Below are 20,294 nucleotides of genomic sequence, written 5' to 3'. Positions count from 1 at the left end.
TTTGTCACAGAAAAATGTCTTTTATTATTTTTTGACCAATTATGGTTTGCATGTGTACTCATAATCGCAGACACCCACGTTACTTTCTGAGTTACTCACAAGAATAACCCAAATGTCAGACGGATAATAACACTGGCTAGATCTGGTCTTTTTATGGAATATTGCTGTTTAGTCTTGGAAGTGTGTGTCTGGGGGTGGTGGCAGGAGAAGGGGTGTCTCTTTCAAACTGATTTACATCAAGACAAAATAAAGGGACAGCCTGAAGTTCGTATTAGCTCTTTGATTATTCCTTTGCTTTATTGTAACTCCCAATCCTTAGGAGGTCAAAGCATATTTTTGATCGTCTGTACTTGGAAAAAATATGTGCCCATAGATACGATTTAAAAGGGCATTGTGAGTTTCCTGGCTATGATAGGGGTACCCTGGGCATAGTTTTTAAAAGAATTTAGCTGTTAGGTGCCAAATGGTACATTGTGCTTTGCAGGGCAGGGAGCCAAGTCTAATGGGAAGTGAACTGATGATCAGGAAACTGGATTCTGGTCCCGGTCCTGCCACTAACTAGCTAAGCCATAGGGCATGCCAGTTAATATTTCTGGGCCTCAGTTTTTCTCATTCATAAAACAAATGGGATTGTATTTAATGACCTCAAAAATTTAGTCCATCTCTAAGATCATATGCCTTTTTATCAGCAATAAGTAATACTATTTTCTGGCTTTTCTTGGAGGTCTACAGACAAGGAGGGGAAAGGAACAGGCAATTCCAGTAGACTATCATGAGTCTTATGGCTTTTCCCCACTTTATCTTTCTTGGTTGCCTTCCTTACTCACTGCTCCTTTCCCTACTTGTGTTTATTGTAAATCTTTACAGTAGCAATGACAAAATAATCAAATGGGTGGTAATTTTTTGGCTTCCAGTGTATTCATTTTGAAACTAAATATTTTGAAGGCTTTGAGAAACAGGAAGTCGACTTGTCGAAACACGCCGCACACTTTCCTTCCTGGCACTGAACCAGATATTTAGGAACAGAATATACACAGCCTATTCAGAATGCAAAATGAAGCAAAATTATTGACAAAAGCATTTCAGAAGCAGAACTCCACTCTCCATATAGGGTTGGCAGAGCAGTTTAATTTTTTAAAAAGTAGAGGATGGGGTGAGAAGGGCCCATAGTAATAAATAGTTTCACACTGGAAATTGTGGGAAACACGTCATTTATATTCTGACCTATTTCCCTCTCCTGTTTACATTTTATTTCAAATATTGGATAGTTTGAGGGATAATTTTTGTGATATTTCTTTCTTTAAGAATGGTAATTTTGTAGAACTTATAGCCTGTGATCTGTTGAAAATACAGAAAAATTAAAAAATTTTTATGCATGTATCTTTTTGGGACTTTAATGGTTTAGTATAATTTTACTATTTACAAAAAGTGGTTTTCTGATTTTTTTCTTCTCTCTTTATATTTGTTTATAGTATACTAAATCTTTTGACAAAACAGACGTATTTGGAAAATAGTTTAAAGTTTGGGGAAAATTCAAAATTTACTGTCACTTGTCAGCTACTCCCTTTGATCTTTAATATTTGTCAGTACTTAAAGGTGAGGGCTGGCAAACTTTTTGTAAAGGCCCAGATAGTATAAGATATGTTTTAGACTTTGTGGGCCATACAGTTTCTGTTACAGCTACTCAAGTCTGCCATTGTAGTGTGAAAGCAGCCAGAGACAATCTGAACAAGAATAGGTGTGGCCATGTTACAGAAACATTTGTTGGGCTGAATTTGGCTTGAATGCCATACTCTAAGGAGTCAACATAATCCAGGGAAAATTATATGAACTTCATAATCAGTTTTGATAATCAGCACAACAGAAATAATTTCCAACATTTGCATGGTGATTTACAGTTTTTTTTTTTTTTTTTTTTTTTGGATGTGGAATAGACGTGATCATCACCATTTTTTCAATACAGAAACTTAGGTTCAGAGTGTTAATTAAGTGAGTTTGCTTTAGTTTCTTGGCAAGCCAGTTAGCTATGCCTAGAATCTAGATATCCTTATGCCATCTGTTTTCTTACCTGCCTGGAGTCTGACCATGATGTATTGGAGGGACAAGGTGAAGGACCTCATGGAGTTGTGTCTTGTGGGAAGCCTGGCTGGGATAACAGAGAGAGAAAGCAACTGAGAGTCCAGCATACTGGGGCTGAAATCCTGGGGTAACATTGGCTCTATGTGCTCTTTGGGCCCAGCTCACCTCCTCCATACAGTGCAGGTCCTAATAGATATGTGGAGGTTGTTCGTTTACAGGCTTGTGGGATAATTCCTTCCTTCCTTCATGCCGCTCCTGTGTTGGTCTTCTGGTCTGTGATGAGGGTGAGTCTGGGCTTTCCAGGTGTGAAAGGCAGCAGGTATTTTCTCATGACTATTGAGCATGCAGGCTCTGTTCTTGAGTATTCAGTGGGAGAAATAATAAGTATAACTTTCGCTTAATGTGACTCCAAAAGTGAGGCCCAAATGAATATGGTATCCAAAGGAAGCACTCTGAGATTCTAGAAAAGCCCATTTTTATGGATAGTGATTTTGGTATGGTTTAACAGAATAGTTACTTTAAATGGTATTTCCTATGAAGCAGGTTTCTAATGATAATGAGGGGTTTTTTTTGTTTTTTTTTTTTTTGAGCTCTGCCTCCTTGTTTGCCCCACCCCTGCCTTTTTGAAAAATGGAAACATATCCCTCGTTGGGTGGGCCAGCAGGTTCACCGTTGTTGTTTTAATGGATTCTTAACATTTTATAGGGCTAAAATGCAGATGACCTTCTAGGATTTTTAAATGGTTTATAAAGCCTTAAGTTCCTCTGACAAGAAGAACATATAAATTCATGTTGTCACAACTAGAATATTTCAAACGCAATAATACTGTCACTTGGTATAACTTATTTGTGGAGACATTCAAAAGCAGTCACGATGGTCAAAAAAACACATTTGGTTTACGTGATTCTGCTTTCTCTGAGTTACAAAAGACTCATGTTCTATTAGCGCCCATTGAATAATTATAAAAAACATTTGACCATTTAAAAAGTATGTTCTCACACATGATTTCATTTGATGCTTACTATTTCTTAGGCACATGGTAGTATCCATAATTTGCAAATATGAGCACTGAGGCTTTACTGGCTTGATTAAAGGTTATTTCAGCCAGATTTTCTTATCCTAAGTCACAATACCTCTGACTCTCCCATGTTGCCTCCTATGACCATATATTAAGTGACTATGTATAAAACATGGTAGTAGATTTTCTAAGATAAACAAATCATAAAACTGCCTTCTAAGAGCTTATACTTTGAGGAGGAGATGAAGGGTATATGTAAATAACGCTAAATTAAGGGAGAGAGCTGCTAGCAGGCACCCAGAGAAGGGAAATAACACTTCCAGCTGAGGGAGGATGCTTAGAGAGAAAAGAGATGGCATGCAGTTTTTATGTTTGGTTCACCTTGCTGTCCCTGTCTCGCAAGCATATTGTCTCATGGTGAAGGGCTGATAGATAAATGCAGATGGCCTGATTGTGGAATGAAGGCAGACGTGGAACTTGAAACATTGGTAAGTTCCAAAATAAAGATGGATGGGGGAGTAGAGCGAAGAGAGAAGCCAGGTTGACATGGGAAGGAAGAATTTACTCCCCTAGAATTGGGCATGGAGATGAGAAGGCAGAGGTGGTTTCTGGGAATTGGGAACAGTTTCACGTAAATGTGGGACACATGAAAAATAATAATGGTAGATGACAAGTTGGGAAGGCAGATTGGTGCAAGGCTGTGGAACACCTTGAATTTCAAGCTTGGGCATTTGGATTTTACTCTTTGAGAATTTACTAAAGTTCTCTGAAAGAAGTTGATACTTGTCATTTTGAAAAAGAGAGAAGTGCTTTCAGTTTTTTAGCTAGGAAACTCATGTTTTAAGAGGCTAAATAAGTTTCTGAATAAATGACAACCTCTGGCCTCCTGTAGCTGTTCTGGGGCTTGTCTGATGCTCTGCACTGAAAATCTTCCCGGAGATTTCACAAAACCAGCCTAATACTGAGGTGCTGGGATGAAGAACAGAAACAGTTCGTGCTGCTAAGCTGACTGTGTAGGTTCTGCTCACAAGGAGGGAAGAAAATTTTCTCTCGTTGAGACATTAAATAAACTGACGTAACTGCTCAAGGGGGCAAGTATATAGTTTTTTCTGGAAACTTAGTTCAGTCACTGAGTTTCTCATCCTTTGCCATTCATCATTGTTTGGATTCCTTGATGTTTGTCTCACACAGAAACCAATCAAAATGCCATCGTGTCACCCTTTCACTGGAGAATATATTTTCCCCTTAATATATTGTGCAGGTGTATCTCAGGTTTTAAAAGATGTTTCAATACAATACTAAAAGAAAGTGGTTACTTTTCCTTCAGGCAATTTAGAATGCCTAAGAACTTGTCAAAGAAACCACTTCCACATACATTTAGCCATATCAAAGAATTTTATTTTCTAATACTGAATAGTCATAATGTAGAGCATTTTCCTTTTATTTATTTTATTAATTAATTATTTTTTTTTTGGTTTTTTGTTGTTGTTGTTGTTGTTTTGTTTTTTGAGACAGAGTTTTACTCTTGTTGCCCAGGCTGGAGTGCAGTGGCGTCATCTTGGCTCATTGCAACCTCCGCCCTCCGGGTTCAAGTGATTCTCCTGCCTCAGCCTCTCGAGTAGCTGGGACTACAGGCACCTGCCACCATACACAGCTAATTTTTTGTATTTTTAGTAGAGATGGGGTTTCGCTATGTTGGACAGGCTGGTCTTGAACTCCTGACCTCAAGTGATCCACCCGCCTCAGCCTCTCAAAGTCAGGATTACAGACGTGAGCCACCATTCCCAGCATTTTCGTTTTTATTTTATTTGAGCTATAGACCACCTTTAAAAGGCTAGTATTAGGAACAGTTACTCATTTAACATGCATTTATTGAGCACATACTATGTGCCAGGTATGGGTTGAGGCAATAGCAGTGAACTAAATAAAAGTCCTTGCCCTCCTCTAGCATTACAAAAACATAGTGTGGCTACAACATGGATGAACCTCAAAGATGTTATGCTAAGTCAAATAAACCAGTCACAAAAAAACAAATACAGTATGAGTCCATTTATATGCGATGCCTAGAGTAGTCAAGTTCAAAGAGAAAGTAGAATGGTGGTTACCAGGGGTCATAGGGATGGAATGGGGAGTTGTTTAATGGGTATAGAGTTTCAGTTTTGCAAAATGAAAAAGTTCTGGAGATTTGATACGAATAATGTGAATGTACTTAGCACTACTGAACCACAGCACTTAAGAATAGTGAAGATGGTACATATTACATGTATTTTACCACAATTATAAAAACACATTTTAAGAATATAGTATATGTGTACACTTCTGTCAAACGGATACTACCAAAAATATACTGTAAGAAACATTATGGATGAACTAATTGTCAGAAAGTGATAGATACTCTGAGAGAAAACAAAGCTGAGAAGGGGATTGGAGAATGGTGAGTCTTGGTGGAAGGCGTGGTTGCTATTTTACAGAATTCAGGGAAGGAAGGGCTCTCTGATGAGATAACACTGGAGCAGGGGCCTGATGAAGTGGCGATGGGTGTTGTGAGGACACATCACTTACATTGTCATCAGACTCTGACCGTGCTTTTTTTTTTTGAGACGGAGTCTCGCTCTGTCACCCAGGCTGGAGTGCAGTGGCACGATCTCAGCTCACTGCAAGCTCCACCTCTCAGGTTCATGCCCTTCTCCTGCCTCAGCCTCCTGAGTAGCTGGGACAAAAGGCATCTGCCACCACGCCCGGCTAATTTTTTGTATTTTTAGTAGAGACAGGGTTTCGCCCTGTTAGCCAGGATGGTCTTGATCTCCTGACCTCGTGATCCGCCTGCCTTGGCCTCCCAAAGTGCTGGGAGACCATGCTTTTTATTTTGTCTAAACCGTGGAGCACCCCCCAAAAAGGCTGACATTTGGAGCATTCTTCCAGACTTTTCCTATCTCCCATCTTGAGTTTGGTTTCATCGACCTGCATTGTATCAGGGAATCGAATTAATATCTGCAGATAAAGCACCTTATACACAGAAGATAGAAGCAACCGAGTCTTGTTCTCTGGGTGAAAAAAGGATACAGTCCTGGAATTCTTGCAGGAGTCTTGGTGATTTATAATAAAAAGTAAAGGTCTTAGATTTTAAAAAAGTTATCAAGATAGTGGTGTCACCTTTCTTCAGCATTCTTTTTTTTTTCTTTTTTCTTTTTTTTTTTCTGAGACGGAGTCTCCGAGTGCAGTGGCACGATCTCGGCTCACTGCAAGCTCCGCCTCCCAGGTTCACGCCATTCTCCTGCCTCAGCCTCCCAAGTAACTGGGACTACAGGCACCCGCCACCACGCCTGGCTAACTTTTTTTTGTTTTTTTAGTAGAGATGGGGTTTCACCGTGTTAGCCAGGATGGTGTCCATCTCCTGACCTCTTGATCTGCCCGCCTTGGCCTCCCAAAGTGCTGGGATTACAGGTGTGAGCCACCGCGCCCTGTCTCTTCAGCATTCTTTTATGGAGGGCAGATCACATGAGTTTGGTAGGGAACTTGCTTTTAATTAAGGGAAATCAAATTGGTTCTTGCTTATGAGTGGAGGTGTGGAGTGTGCGTGGTGGCAGTTGGCAGAGGGCAGGAGGACCCTGGGTAGAGGAAGGGGTGCGTGGAAAGGTGATTCCATGGATTACTTGGAAGAAGAGGGGCAATTGGTTGACCTTAAGAGCCAGAATCAGGAGAGAATAAGGTCCTATTTGGTTGAAGAAGAAGATGACTGAGGCAGAGAAGAGCATTGGGGCGGGGTGCAGAGTGGTTGTATAAGAACATATATCTGTCGCCAGGACAGTTTTTAAAAAATTAAGCTTAACTAAAAGCGGGTTCTGTGGTTTGCCAAATCTGTGGGAAAGGCACGTGTGATAGATTGCTCCTTTTAAGCCATGCCTGGCCTGTGTCGTGGAAGTGGATGGGGCTCCTTGAAAGGGTTGTGCTAGGCCAGCCTGGAATAAATAACCTTTCAAAATTCCTTGGAGTCTGTAACACAATGTCACAAAGTGTGTATTCTCTTCTAGGCTGTCAACTTGAGCATACGGAGTGATCTTTGGAAAAGCCTAAACTGCTTAGCATAGCATGCAGGGCCCTGCTGCCTGGCTCCACGGCATTCACTTTGGCTGTGCCTCTTCTTCCACCCCAATCCTCTACTTCTGCCAGACTGAGCCTCCAGGGATACCAAAGGTCCCCTAGTGCTCCAGGGTGTCTTGTGCTCCTGGGCCTCTGTGCACACTGCTCTCTCTGCCTGGAGGGTACATTTCCCTACTCAGTCTGTTTGGACAATTACCCGCTTCTTTTTCAAGATTCAGCTAAGTGACGATCATGCTCATTTCCCTTATTTGTTGACATGCCTGTTTCTTCCACTACACTGTAAACTGATTGGGAACAAAGACTTGTCTACTCCATCTTGGCGTCTCCAGTGCCAGCACTGTGCCTCCGCTTTGGAGATGCTGAATGTTGACAATAAATTGTATATTCGGCTGCCTGGGTTGTGAGGTGTGCACAGACCTTACCTGATACAGCTTCATCGTTAGTTCTCAGGCAAGTAAAATCACAGAAGTAAAATAATTAACTGAGAAGACTATGTCAGAGTTTAGGGGCATAGGAAATAGCATATTCCACTAACCACAAGATGCATGAAAAAGGACACCCTGGTAGCAATTTGCATGGAGCTTTAAGTTTTTAACACTAACTTCACTGTACTTTCTACTCATGGGCAAAGTGCAATTAGATTTCCATACCTTTAGTACGGCTGTTCCTGCTGCACACACTTCCTGCTCCCCACTCTTGCATCCATGTAAATACTGACAGTCTTTTACAGAAGAACCTTAAGTTCCATTTCAAACAGTTCGGACTGTGCTGTTTTTTTTTTTCTTTCCTCTTATATCTCTAGTCATTACTGTGTCATTTGACCCTTGGTTGTCTAGCTTCAGGTATGTTGACTGTCTCCAGTACCCTGGATTGGTAATCTCACATCTCTCATAATCTCTCTCATTCTTGACTTCCCTATATGTAAAATGAATTATTTAATGTCCTAACCTTCCTTGGAGGGCTATTCTGGGGGCAGACCGAAGGTGCATATGGACTCCTTGGATTGACTGGAAGACCTTTGTCTCTTTCTGAATATGATAAGTCCTTTCCTGAATTATCAAACTCCATCTTGTGTGCTATGGAGTAGAGGCGTTGAGAGAATGTGTGCTTATGTCTCCTGGAGCTTGGTGCTCCCTGTACATACACCCCAGACACAGTGGTTACTTTATTTACTGATCCTAACAGCACAGTAGCATCAAGAAGGATATAGAAGGACATTTCTTTACCCCTTCACTTTGGTACTCTGGTAGGAGTGCACAGAAGGCTCTGTACTTGTTTACATTTAAGCTTGCTGTGAGTAGGTTAGACCTTGCACAAAAATGATATCAGGCTTCAATATCATATGGCCAAGACAACATTGTAGCACCATGTCCTCTCTGCCTTGACTCATGCTTCTTCTTGAGTTCACTTGCTTACACAGGAAGCTCTTGCATATTGCCAAGCCCTCTGGCAAGGGTAAAAGCATTTAAACAGTGTAATACATTTTGGAACCAAAAGCTGTGGTCAGGAGGAAAAGTAATCATCTTGAATAGATGGGGACATCTCCAGTGATGTATGATTATAACATTTGATCCTACTTTGTGCTATTCACTTTGCTGTCAGTTGTGTAAGTTACCTCTGGTCTCCTAGGTTAGAGTAAATTTAAGGAAGTTGGACTTAAAGTAGGTATTTGTAACCACATTTATGTGATGCAGTATATACCTGCAACATTTATTGGCATATGAGTTGACCTCAATTTTGCATCTGTTGTATAAAAGTCAAGTATTTGTACCGACTTTTAACTATTAAGAGGTGTGTATATGTGTGTGTGTAAATATGTATTTCCAGGTGGAGAAAGAATAATGAATTTGTCTATTGTTGGGAAGCCTCCTGGAACTAACATACAAATGATGTGAAAATGTTTTTGAGGTCAGCCACATAGTCATCTTCATGCTAAGCAGTCCAGGAAAATAAAATAACTACCAAATGGAGAAGGATAAAGTTAGTGAGCATTTTGTTTAAGATTCATTCTCCAAATTTATATCATAAAGAAAGAAAATAAGAAGAGCCAGATGCCCTTCCATTGCCAATTTAATGTAGTGCTGTCATTGATACTCTTATTAAAACTTGATTTTCTATTTAGTTGAAGGGTATGGCCCTGTTCAACCTCATTATCTTGAATTTAGACTCATGCAGTACTTACTGAAAGACTGGCATGACTAAGTGTTGGCTTTTCCTAAGATTTTGTTGGGGAGAAAAAAAACTTTATGCAATACAGAGAGATTTCTTCACTCTGAGACCAAACTTCATTCAGATGCCCATCAGATTCAATAAGAATTGGTCTGGATTATGGGGACTTTGTAAGTTTTCCTAGTGCAGAAATTCAGCCTCATTTTCATCAGATTCTCCCTAGAAGAGGTAAAAGGAAAACTAGTAATTAAAGTCTACTATAGTGAGGAAAGCAGAACACTGCGCTTCTCCTGGCATGTTAGGAAGCATCCTAGAGCATTCTTAGCTAAAGTCTTATTTAGGAAGATTAGAATATGTCACTTTTCGCCACTGCAGTGTCCTTTTCTGAAGAAAGGGTGATTTATGAGTCCTCTGGATCTTCTTGTGGTACTAATAACATCTTGAGCCAGCTGTTTTATTGGGTGTTCACAGAGGGTAATTAGAAACATCTGAGAATCCCATAGTGTGCCCAGAAAACCATGACACTGTGTGGAAATGAAAAAAAAAATAACTTTAATGCCAAAATTGTATATTTGGTAAATAGATGAATTAGTATTGAGCAAAATTTACTTTGTATTATACCATTTTCCAAAAAGAAGCTAAAGTCTAAAGGCTGAAAATATCCTTTTATTGAAATACACTCACTGCAGAAATCATAACCTTATTTGGTAAAAGCCTACTGACTCTGCTGTTCATACAGTAATTATCATTTCCCTTCTGTCAAAGTCTATCATATTTTGGACCATTTTGTGCCAGAAGAAGTATTTCTTCTTTTTACCTGGCAGTTACTTGAAAATTTTAGACTTCTGAACGATCTCATTTAAGGAAATTAACTCTTAAAAGCACTAAAAGGACTAATAGTGTCCAATTTACCTAATAGTCTATCCTAGAAATCGGGTTGGGATGTAGGAGTTTGGGCTCTATTTCAACTGGTTATTTGAAATTCGATCTGCTGCAGTGGTGGCTGAGTTTGAAGTATTTGTGGATGCAGCAGCAACGGCCACTAAGTTCTTAGGGCTTGATTTAAATCAGGCACTGCTCTTCTTACTGTCAAGACAAAATGTAGACAAGAAAACCTAACAATTTGGTGATGGCTTGTGAATGGTTCCTTTCATTTTCATTGACAAATAACAAGCCCCTATGAGAAGTCAATATTGAGTCACACTGACATAGCCCAGGCAGACATGGGCAGAGTGGAGGGTGGAAGTCTCCAGTGTCTTTCCAGCCTGTCTTGCTTTGTATGTCCCTATTCAGTATGCCATTTTTATTCTCTTTAATCATTTTTAATGGATTCCTCATTGATCACATGTATTAGTCAGTTCTTGCATTGCTATTAAAAACTACCTGAGACTGGGTAGGTTATAAAGAAGAGGTTTAATGAACTCACAGTTCTGCCAGCTGTACAGGAAGCATGGCTGGGGAGGCCTCAGGAAACGTACGATCATGGTGGAAGGCAAAGGGGAAGCAGGCACATCTTACATGGTTGGAGAAGGAGGAAAGAGCGAAGTGGGAGGTGCTACACACTTTTAAACACCCAGATCTTGTGAGAACTCATTGTCACAAGAAGAGCAAAGGGAAGTTCGCCCCCATGATCTAATCACCTCCCACCAGGCCACTCCTACAACACTGGGGATTGCAATTTTATATAAGATTTGGGTGGGAACACAAGTCCAAACCATATCATTACAGAGATGAAGTCGTAGCTAATTGTGTGTTTTGCTGGAGGTTATCAGTGGCTTAATGAAGACCCTGGAAGGAGAAGTGAATTCACTCATGTAAAAGTGTTTACAGGGTAGGATACAATTAGTACAAAGAAATGTGACTTCAAATGCCTGCCTTCTTCAATCCCTAAATCAGAGACTCTCAGTAGTGGTAGTATTATACAACAGAATCTAGGATTGCTCAAAAGGTACAGATGCCCAGCCTGCCGCCCAGGGTCCCTAAATCAGAATTTCTCAGTGTGCTTTGGATATGTGTATTTTGAAAACAAATAATGTAGGCAGTTGTTATGCTTAGCTTTGGTGGAGAACCAATGGTCTAAACCAGTGCTTATCACCCTTTAATGTCCATAGGAGTCTCTATGGATCTTATTAAATACAGATTCTGATTCAGAATCAGAATTCTGGGTAGAGCCTGAGATTTTGCATTTTTAGCACACGCTCAGGGGATGCTGTGCTGCTCACTTGTGGATCACTCTGTGAGTTGCAAAGGTCGAAACTATTATTAATCCACTATGATGAAGATATGTTATCATGAATTAATGATGTTTATCAAGCTCTTAAATGAGCCTGATACTATATTAGGAAATGATTTATAAATGCCAAAAGAGACTCAGCCATATCATTAAATGTGTTAATCTTTTTCAAATCTTCTACTTCAGGTCCTGTTCCTGTTAAGGCTGAGATTTCCTCATTCTGTGAGGCAGCCTGTCTGGCAGAGTCCTACCAGGATGGCTTAAGCCTGTGGAAAACTCATGCATAATTGCCATATGAAATGCTGGGAGAGCAGGCTGCCTTCTTAATTCACCCCACCATTTCAGCTCCCTCCAGTCTGCCTCATCTTCAAAATTTTTCAGGGGATGGTGAGAAACTGTTTTGTTCACATGTCCCCTAAATTCCAAGGGGTATGTGTCAAACTCTCCAAAGAATTTTCACCTTTTTTGCTGCAGTGGGACAGACTTGGTTTCTGCAGCACAGCCAGCATCTCAGGAAGTGAAATGACAGATACTGTCTTTTGTCCTCAGCTTTGGGATGTAGCCCAAATCCCATAACAGAAGTTCATTTCCATAGTCTGCACAATATCTCAACAAAACATTACCAACTGCCAGTAGTGTGATGGTCTTATATGCAAGGGTGATACTCTTGGTTTACTAGTAATAGGACAGTTATTTCATTGTCTTTCCAGGAAGGTGGAAGGGGAGATATATTTGCATAGGTCCATCCTTATTCTAGTTAAATCCTACTTGGGATTGATGTTAAGCATTTTGACAATATTTGAGGATACAGTCTAGTTTGAGACAAGAGAAGCTACACTTGAATTAATTGAATGATATCAGTTAGTTTAAACCTGTCACGTAGCCATCATTCTTTCTGATAACATACGTTCTCTATGCTGAACTTGCCTACCTGAATTGCCCAGATTTTGATGTATGAACATGACACTTGAGAGTACTTTGAGCACAGAGTTGAATTAATAGAAAATAAAATAGAGTGAGGATGAATTCATTCACTGGTATCACCAAATTGCAACCTTCCCTTCTGTGTGTTACCAAAACCTCATTGCATTTCCTTCACCTCACTCTGGCCTCTTCCTCTTTCCCACATGGTCTACTAATACCTAGCTTCTTTCTCTTATTCCCCATCTCCAATTCTCTTATTTCACTTGCACCCATCAGGCATATTCTTAGCTGGGTGCTCACTCAGCTCACTCTGTTACTCTGAAATATCTGGTTCACACTCATAATACAGAAGTGAAACAGAAAAAACTGTTTGTCTATCAAATAGTTCCCAACTGGGCAGTTTTGCACCCCCACCTAAGAGACACCTTTGGCAATGCCAGCAAGCATTTTTGGTTATCCAAATTTGGGGGTGCTCCTGGCATATAGTGGGTGGAGGCCAGGGATGCCACTGTGTGTCCTACAATGTACAAGAGAGCTCCCATGGGCTGGGCACGGTGGCTCACGCACTCACCTGTAATCCCAGCACTTTGGGAGGCTGACGCGGGTGGATCATGAGGTCAGGAGATTGAGACTGTTCTGGCTAACATGGTGAAACCCTGTCTCTACTAAAAAATAGAAAAAATTAGCTGGATGTGGTGGCGGGCACCTGTAGTCCCAGATACTCTGGAGGCTGAGGCAGGAGAATGGCATGAACCCAGGAGGCGGAGCTTGCAGTGAGCCAAGATTGTGCCACTGCACTCCAGCCTGGGAGATAGAGCGAAACTCCGTCTGAAAAAAAAAAAAGAAAAGAGCTCCCATGGCAGATAATGATTTGGGCCCAAAATGTCGTTAGCAACAAAGTTGAGAAGCCCTGCTCTAAGCATTGCTATGCTTTCCTGTCAGACAACATCTTAGACCCGCTTTCCTATTTTGTCCAGGTCCTTGGAAAACCCTCCCTCTTAATCTCAAGATTGTTCTGTAGACGAAACCTCTAGCCTTCTGTCACAGATGCCCTCCTTTGATGATGGTGCCAGAACAAACCCACAGTTTGCCTTTCAGCTGTCCTTGTACATATGTTGACCTAGTCAACTGGACCCAGGCTCCTAAAGGCTTGATTTACATTTGATAATTTGTATGAGATGATCACATTGGATTTCAAAGGGTGCAAGGATTGAGATGGTTTGAGATGTGGTGGGCCTTCATCGTGAAGATTCTCTGAAAACTGAAACAAGAAATGACAAATGGGAAACCATTTAGCACAGGAGGCATTTTTTGCACATCTCAGAAGTGATTGCATAACAGAAACTGCTTTTCAACACTAACCGTCACTACTGTGGACACTCATTTGCAATGTGTCTGAGCTGTGGCTGTTGGAAAAGGAGGGAATGCTGAGTGTGTTTATTTGAACGATAGCATCATCATACATTCAAATAAACATAACACCTTAGTAGGGTATCAGTTTGTTATTTCTAACCCAAACATCTTTACACATGCCTTTTGAAGGATCATTTTGCCAAGTTTGAAAGAAAAACCTATTCAGGCATTAAAAGTCTGACATATTATTTAACTCATTGAAAAAAGAGAAACCTCTTTGGGGCCAAAACACTCTAGGTCAGCTGGACAACAATGTATATCATGTTTTTAAACTATTCACTTTTGGACCAAGAAATGGCCCTAGAGAGCGAGTAAAAGACATTGCCCTCACCTGCATATAGACTCATATAGCAGTCTTCCCTTATGTTTTGGTCATCTTGCCTAGGAAACTTGGAATTTTCACAGTTATTTCTTTTGTGCTTTTTTACTTGAATGAAATGCCTGTTCTTAATTCCCTTGGTGTGTAGGGGCTTATATGTTATTGCTTATCTTCATGAAACCCCCAAACCCATAATTTACATGACTGATTTTTTCACCAATTGCATCTTTTTTTAGTTTAAAATATACATAGTACAAAATTTATTATTTAAGCTGTTTTTAAGTGTATGTTTTAGTGGCATTGAGTATATTCATAATGTTGTTTAGCCATCATCATTATCCATGTAATAACTTTTCATCATCGCTAACAGGAACTGTATCCATTAAGTAAAAATTCCCCATTCCTCTCTCCCTAGCCTCTGGTCACCCCTGTTCTACTTTCTGTCTCTGTGAATTTGAGTATTTTAGCGACTTACTATTTGCCCTTTTATGACTAGCTTATTTCACTTACTTTGTTTTCTTTTCTTTATTCTTTTTCTTTTTCTTTTTTTTTTTTTGAGACAGAGTCTCGCTCTGTTGCCCAGGCTGGAGCACAGTGGCATGATCTCAGCTCACTGCAACCTCCGCCTCGCAGGTTCAAACGATTCTCTTGCCTCATCCTCCCAAGTAACTGGGATTACAGGCATGCGCCACCATGCCTGGCTAATTTTAAAAAATATTTTTAGTAGAGGCACGGTTTCACCATGTTGGCCAGGCTGCTCTCAAATTCCTGACCTCAAGTGATCCACCTGCCTAAGCCTCCCAAAGTGCTGGGATTACAGGGCGTAAACCACCACACTTGGCCTCACTGACTATGTTTTCAAAGTTCATCCATACTGTAGCATGTTTTCTTTTTAAGGCTGTTCCGTTATTTGCATATACTACCTTTTGTTTATGCATTCATCTGTTGATGTATATATTTAGGTTGTTTCTACCTTTTTGCTATTGCAAATAATGTTGCTATGAGCCCTGATGTATAAGTATCTGTTTGAGTTCCTGCTTTGAATTTTTTGGTGCATATACCTAGAAGTAGAATATCTGGATCAGATGATAATCTCTGTTTAATGTTTTGAGGAGCTGCCAAACTGTTTTCCACAGAGGCTGTGCCATTTTACATTCCCACCAGCAGTGTGTGAGGGTTCCAGTTTCTCTACATTTTTGACAACACTTGTTTTCCCATTCTTTTATTGTGCTTCAGCTTACCCTTTTTTTGTATTTTATTTTATTTTTCTTCCCATAGGTTAGTGGGGTACGGGTGGTATTTGGTTACATGAGTAAGTTCTTTAGTGGTGATTTGTGAGATTTTGGTGCACCCATCACCTGAGCAGCATACTCCGTACCCTATTTGTAGTCTTTCATCCCTTGCCCCACTTCCACCCTTCCCCCTACGTCCCTAAAGTCCATTGTATTATCCTTATGCCTTTGCGTCCTCATAGCTTAGCTCCCACATATCAGTGAGAACACACAATGTTTGGTTTTCCATTCCTGAGTTACTTCACATAAAATAATAGTCTTCAGTCTCATCCATGCGGCAAATGCCATTAATTCATTCCTTTTTATGGCTAAGTAGTATTCCATCTGTGTGTGTGTGTGTGTATGTGTATGATATCTCTCTCTATATATATATAGACATAGATATATATACCACAGTTTATCCACTCTTTGATTGATGGGCATTTGGGTTGGTTCCACAATTTTGCAATTGTGACTTGTGCTGCTATAAACATGTGTATGCAAGTTGGAAAAACCCTTCTAGACATTGGCTTAGGCAAGAATTTCGTGACTAAGAACCCAAAAGCAAATGCAATAAAAACAAAGATAAATAGCTGGGACTCAATTAAACTGAAGAACTATTGCATGGCAAAAGGAACAGTCAGCAGAGTAAACAGACAACCCACAGAGTGGGAGAAAATCTCCACAATCTATACATCTGACAGAGGACTAATATCCAGAATCTACAAGAAACTCAACTCAATAAGAAAGAAACAAACAATCCCATCAAAAAGCTGGCTAAGGGCATGAATGGACAATTCTCAAAAGATGATATACAGATGGCCAAAACACATATGAAAAAGTACTCAACATGACTAATGATCAGGGAAATGCAAATCAAAACCACAATGTGATACCAACTTACTCCTGCAAAAATGACCATAATCAAAAAATCAAAACACAGTGGATGTTGGAGTGGATGTGGTGAACAGGGAACACTTTTACACTGCTGGTGGGAATGTAAACTAGTATAGCCACTATAGAAAGCAGTGTGGAGATTCTTAAAGAACTAAAAGTAGAACTACCATTTGATCCAGCAGTCCCACTGGGTATCTACCCAGAGGAAAATAAGTCATTATACGAAAAAAGATATTTTCCCATTTTTTAATAAAGTGGTAACCATACTAGTGGGTATGAAGTGCTGTCTCTTGGTTTTGATTTGCATTCCTCTAATGATTGATGATGCTGGCCTTTTCATGAGCTTATTAGCCATTTGTATATCTTCTTTGGAGAAATATCTGTTCAAGTCCTTTGTCCAATTTTGAATTGGTTTGTCATAGCGGATTTTTCAAGAAAAACCTGAGATTTCCATTTAGCAAGCTAAATACTTAACTACAGCATTATCTCTAGCTGATATTGATTGTGACTCTTTAGGGAGACCTGAGTTTTAATACTGGTGCTGCCACTTGGACAAGAGTCATTTTTAAGTCTTAATTTCTTCCTCTCTAAAAGGAGGAGTTCAGGAAGTAGATGTTCAAGATCCTTTGCAGCCCTGAAATTCTAGCATTTTGTCGAATATGAAACCTGTCTTTGCAGAGAATACTAGAGTGTAAATGAAACGAGGCTATCTTTATGATGTTTTACTCTGAAAATATTTACTGTGATTTCCAAGGATGTATGGTGTGTTCCCCTTTGTACTTTTTTGGGCTCTGTTTTCCACTTTGAATCAAAGGATGATTTTGTACAACTCCAGTGACACGTTGTATGGTGATGTGTCATGACCTTGACAAGTTTGATCAGAAAACTTAAGGCCTGAAAGATTTGAAAAACTTACAAATGACTGTATTTTCCTTGCTTAGTTTTAAAAATCAAAGCTCTTAGAAGAGTTTGGCTAGAATCAGAATGATTCCATGGTGGCCTGAAGGAAGAACAGCTTGTTTGGAGCAGGATGAAAGGATGGAGTCAGGTTGGGCCAGTAAGGCTGCAGAAGACTAAGTTTTTAGTTTAGTTTAGTTTTTTTAAAAGAAAACTGAAATGAGACCCTGCAAGCCTGAGAATGTGCTGGGGTCCTGCTACAAATGATAACAAATGTATCATTCACATTAAAAATCTGAGCCATGAAGGATTTAAATTGCCTCACTGCGGGGGGGAAAAAGTCAAAAGCCAACTTTAAACTTAAGGAAAATCATTTTTATAATAAACGAAGAGGTAGCTTTCCTAATGCATATTTGAATTCATTTATCTCTTGCCAATTCCTGGTAAATTCTAAGTGAATACTGAATTCATCTAGATTAACAGCATCTTGAATTTTTTCTTCACATGGAGTTAAAGAAAAGGCCACACACGTGAGCATTCTTCAGCAGTCAAAATACAGCCTTTAGTGGCACTTGTACCAGAGATCCACCTGGCTCCGTGTCCCCAGAGGCGGCATCAGTGGCACCCTTTTCCTTTAGGAGACTGGGGAGGGGGAAGGAAAAGTTGGGGTTTTATTCCCCCAGCTCAGCTCCCTCCTGCGGGGTCCCCGAAGGTGGTTTATGTTCCTGCACCTCAGGCCACAGCGCTGTCAGGAGGTGCTTCTCTGTGCCAGTTCTTTGCTTTTCCAACCCCAGGGTTCTTGCTGTGGGTTTCCGAGAACTCTGCCTGCACTTTTGTCAAGAGTCTCTTTATTAAACTATCTTCAATTTTGCCGCACTTGAATGTGCCTTTCTTTCCTGACTGGCCCTTGACTCATATTAAAATGACATTAGCTAGGGCTATAGGTAGATTTTTTTTAAGTTGATCCATATGGCATCTTTAAAAACATGGAATTCGGTTTTTTGAGTATGTAACACATAGTGCAAAATTTAGAGGGGACAAGAGGACCTACTGTAGAGTGAAGAGTCAGTTTTCTTCCCAGTTTTGTACTCTAAACACTCATTTCTCCTTCCCAGTGAGAACTACGCTTTCCCATTTCTGTCTTCTCTCAGAATCTGAATGTACTGGCATATGTGTATATATATCCTTGAAACTGCTGGAATATTTTATTTATTGTATTGTACTATGCATTGTTCAGTTAGCAGTCCTTATCAGCACAAATAACTCTGCCTTGTTCTTTTCAAAGGCTGCATATTCCATCCTGGCATATAATATAACTTACTTAACTGGACTCCATTGTTGGATAGTTGACCTTTCTACTTTTGCTTTATCATCCAAGCTACAGTGAATAATGCAAGTCTTAGTATATATTCGTGTGTATGAATATCTGGGATAAATTCTTAGAAACAAAATTGCTGCATCAAAGGGTATGTGCTTGTTTAATTTGAACAAATATTTGCCAAATTATCTACCATAAAAGTTGAACTAGGCCGGGCGCAGTGGTTCACACCTATAATCCCAGCACTTTGGGAGGCCGAGGTGGACAGATCACTTGACGTCAGGAGTTTGAAACCAGCCTGACCAACATGGTGAAACCCCGTCTCTACTAAAAATACAAAAATTAGCTGGGTGTGGTGGTGGGTGCCTGTAAGTCCAGTGACTTGGGAGGCTGAGTCAGTAGAATCATTTGAACCTGGGAGGTGGAGGATGCAGTGAGCCGAGATCATGCCATTGTATTCCAGCTCGGGTGACAGAGTGAGACTCTATCTCAAAAAAAAAAAAAAAAAAGTTGAACTAATTTGTTTTCCCGACAATATATGAGCTTGTCTGTATCACCATACCCTTTCTAATACAGATTGTTATCATTATTATTATTTTGAGACAGACTCTCACTCAAGATTGGAACTACAGGTGCACGCCACCACGCCTAGTTAATATTTGTATTTTTAGTAGAGATGCAGTTTCACCATATTGGCCAGGCTGCTTTCAAATTCGCAACCTCATGATCTGCCTGCCTCAGCCTCCCAAAGTGCTGGGATTACAGGTGTGAGCCACCACTCCCGACCTCTAATACAGATTATTAAACACTTTGAACTCTGCTTCTCTGATAGATTGGAGTTTAAGTTGCATTTTGCTTGGGCATGAGATTAAGTTTCTTTTCATGTGCCTAAAACAGAGTTTCTCCACCTCAGTGTTATTCACATTTGGGTGGATAATTCTTTGTTTTGAGGGGTTGTCCTGTGCATTGTAGGATGTTTGTAGCATCTTTGGTCTTTACCCATTGGATTCAAGTAGCAGCCCCCCCGCCATCCCACCACCACCAAGAAGCTCTCTGGGGACAAAATCACCCCTGGTATTGGTCTAAAAGCTTTTCTCCTTTGCCTGTTTTCCTTTCCCACTGCACTTTTGGTGTTTTAACTTTGCTTATGGTGTTTTTGCTATTTACTTGTTTATTTCCTTTTAGGCCACACAAAAATTTTATATATTTTTTTATGTAGTCAGATTTGTAAATATGCAGCTTCTCACTTCATACAATTGATAGAGAAATTGATTTTTCATAGCATTTTGTGAATTAAATAAAGGTACCAAATTCTTCTTCCTTTTATCAGCTATGATACTTCCCTTCAGTCCTAGACAACAAACCCAGGGAAACCAGGGTAAGCCCTGAATTTTATTGATGACTGCTAGCACATAGCTGTATCAGAGAGGATCAGAAATCTTAAATTAATAACAACTACCACTATCGAGTCTTTTCCATATGCCCAGCACTATTTAGGTACCTTGCACATATTATATCTTAGCCTTGTGACAGAGCCCTGCGTAATCAGGATGTATAATCATTTTAAAGGTGAGGAAACTAAGGTCCGAAGAGGTGAAGTCACTTGGCAAGTAGCTCAGCTAGGTTTTGAACCCAGATCCTTCAGAATCCCAGGG

The 20,294-nt window shown here is 40.1% G+C and overlaps 1 protein-coding gene across 10 annotated transcripts in view; it reads left to right on the top strand.

The window, feature by feature from the left end:
* The window catches only part of LTBP1 (latent transforming growth factor beta binding protein 1), a 479,251-nt gene that overhangs the window by 215,761 nt on the left and 243,196 nt on the right, over nt 1-20,294 (top strand). The window lies entirely within an intron of this gene.

The sequence above is a fragment of the Trachypithecus francoisi genome, unplaced genomic scaffold, assembly GCF_009764315.1.
Source record: "Trachypithecus francoisi isolate TF-2019V2 unplaced genomic scaffold, Tfra_2.0 Lachesis_group17, whole genome shotgun sequence".
In the NCBI taxonomy this organism is placed as follows: Eukaryota; Metazoa; Chordata; class Mammalia; order Primates; family Cercopithecidae; genus Trachypithecus; species Trachypithecus francoisi.
Note: the sequence above shows the minus strand (reverse complement) of the source record. Positions and strands in the feature narration are given on the sequence as shown.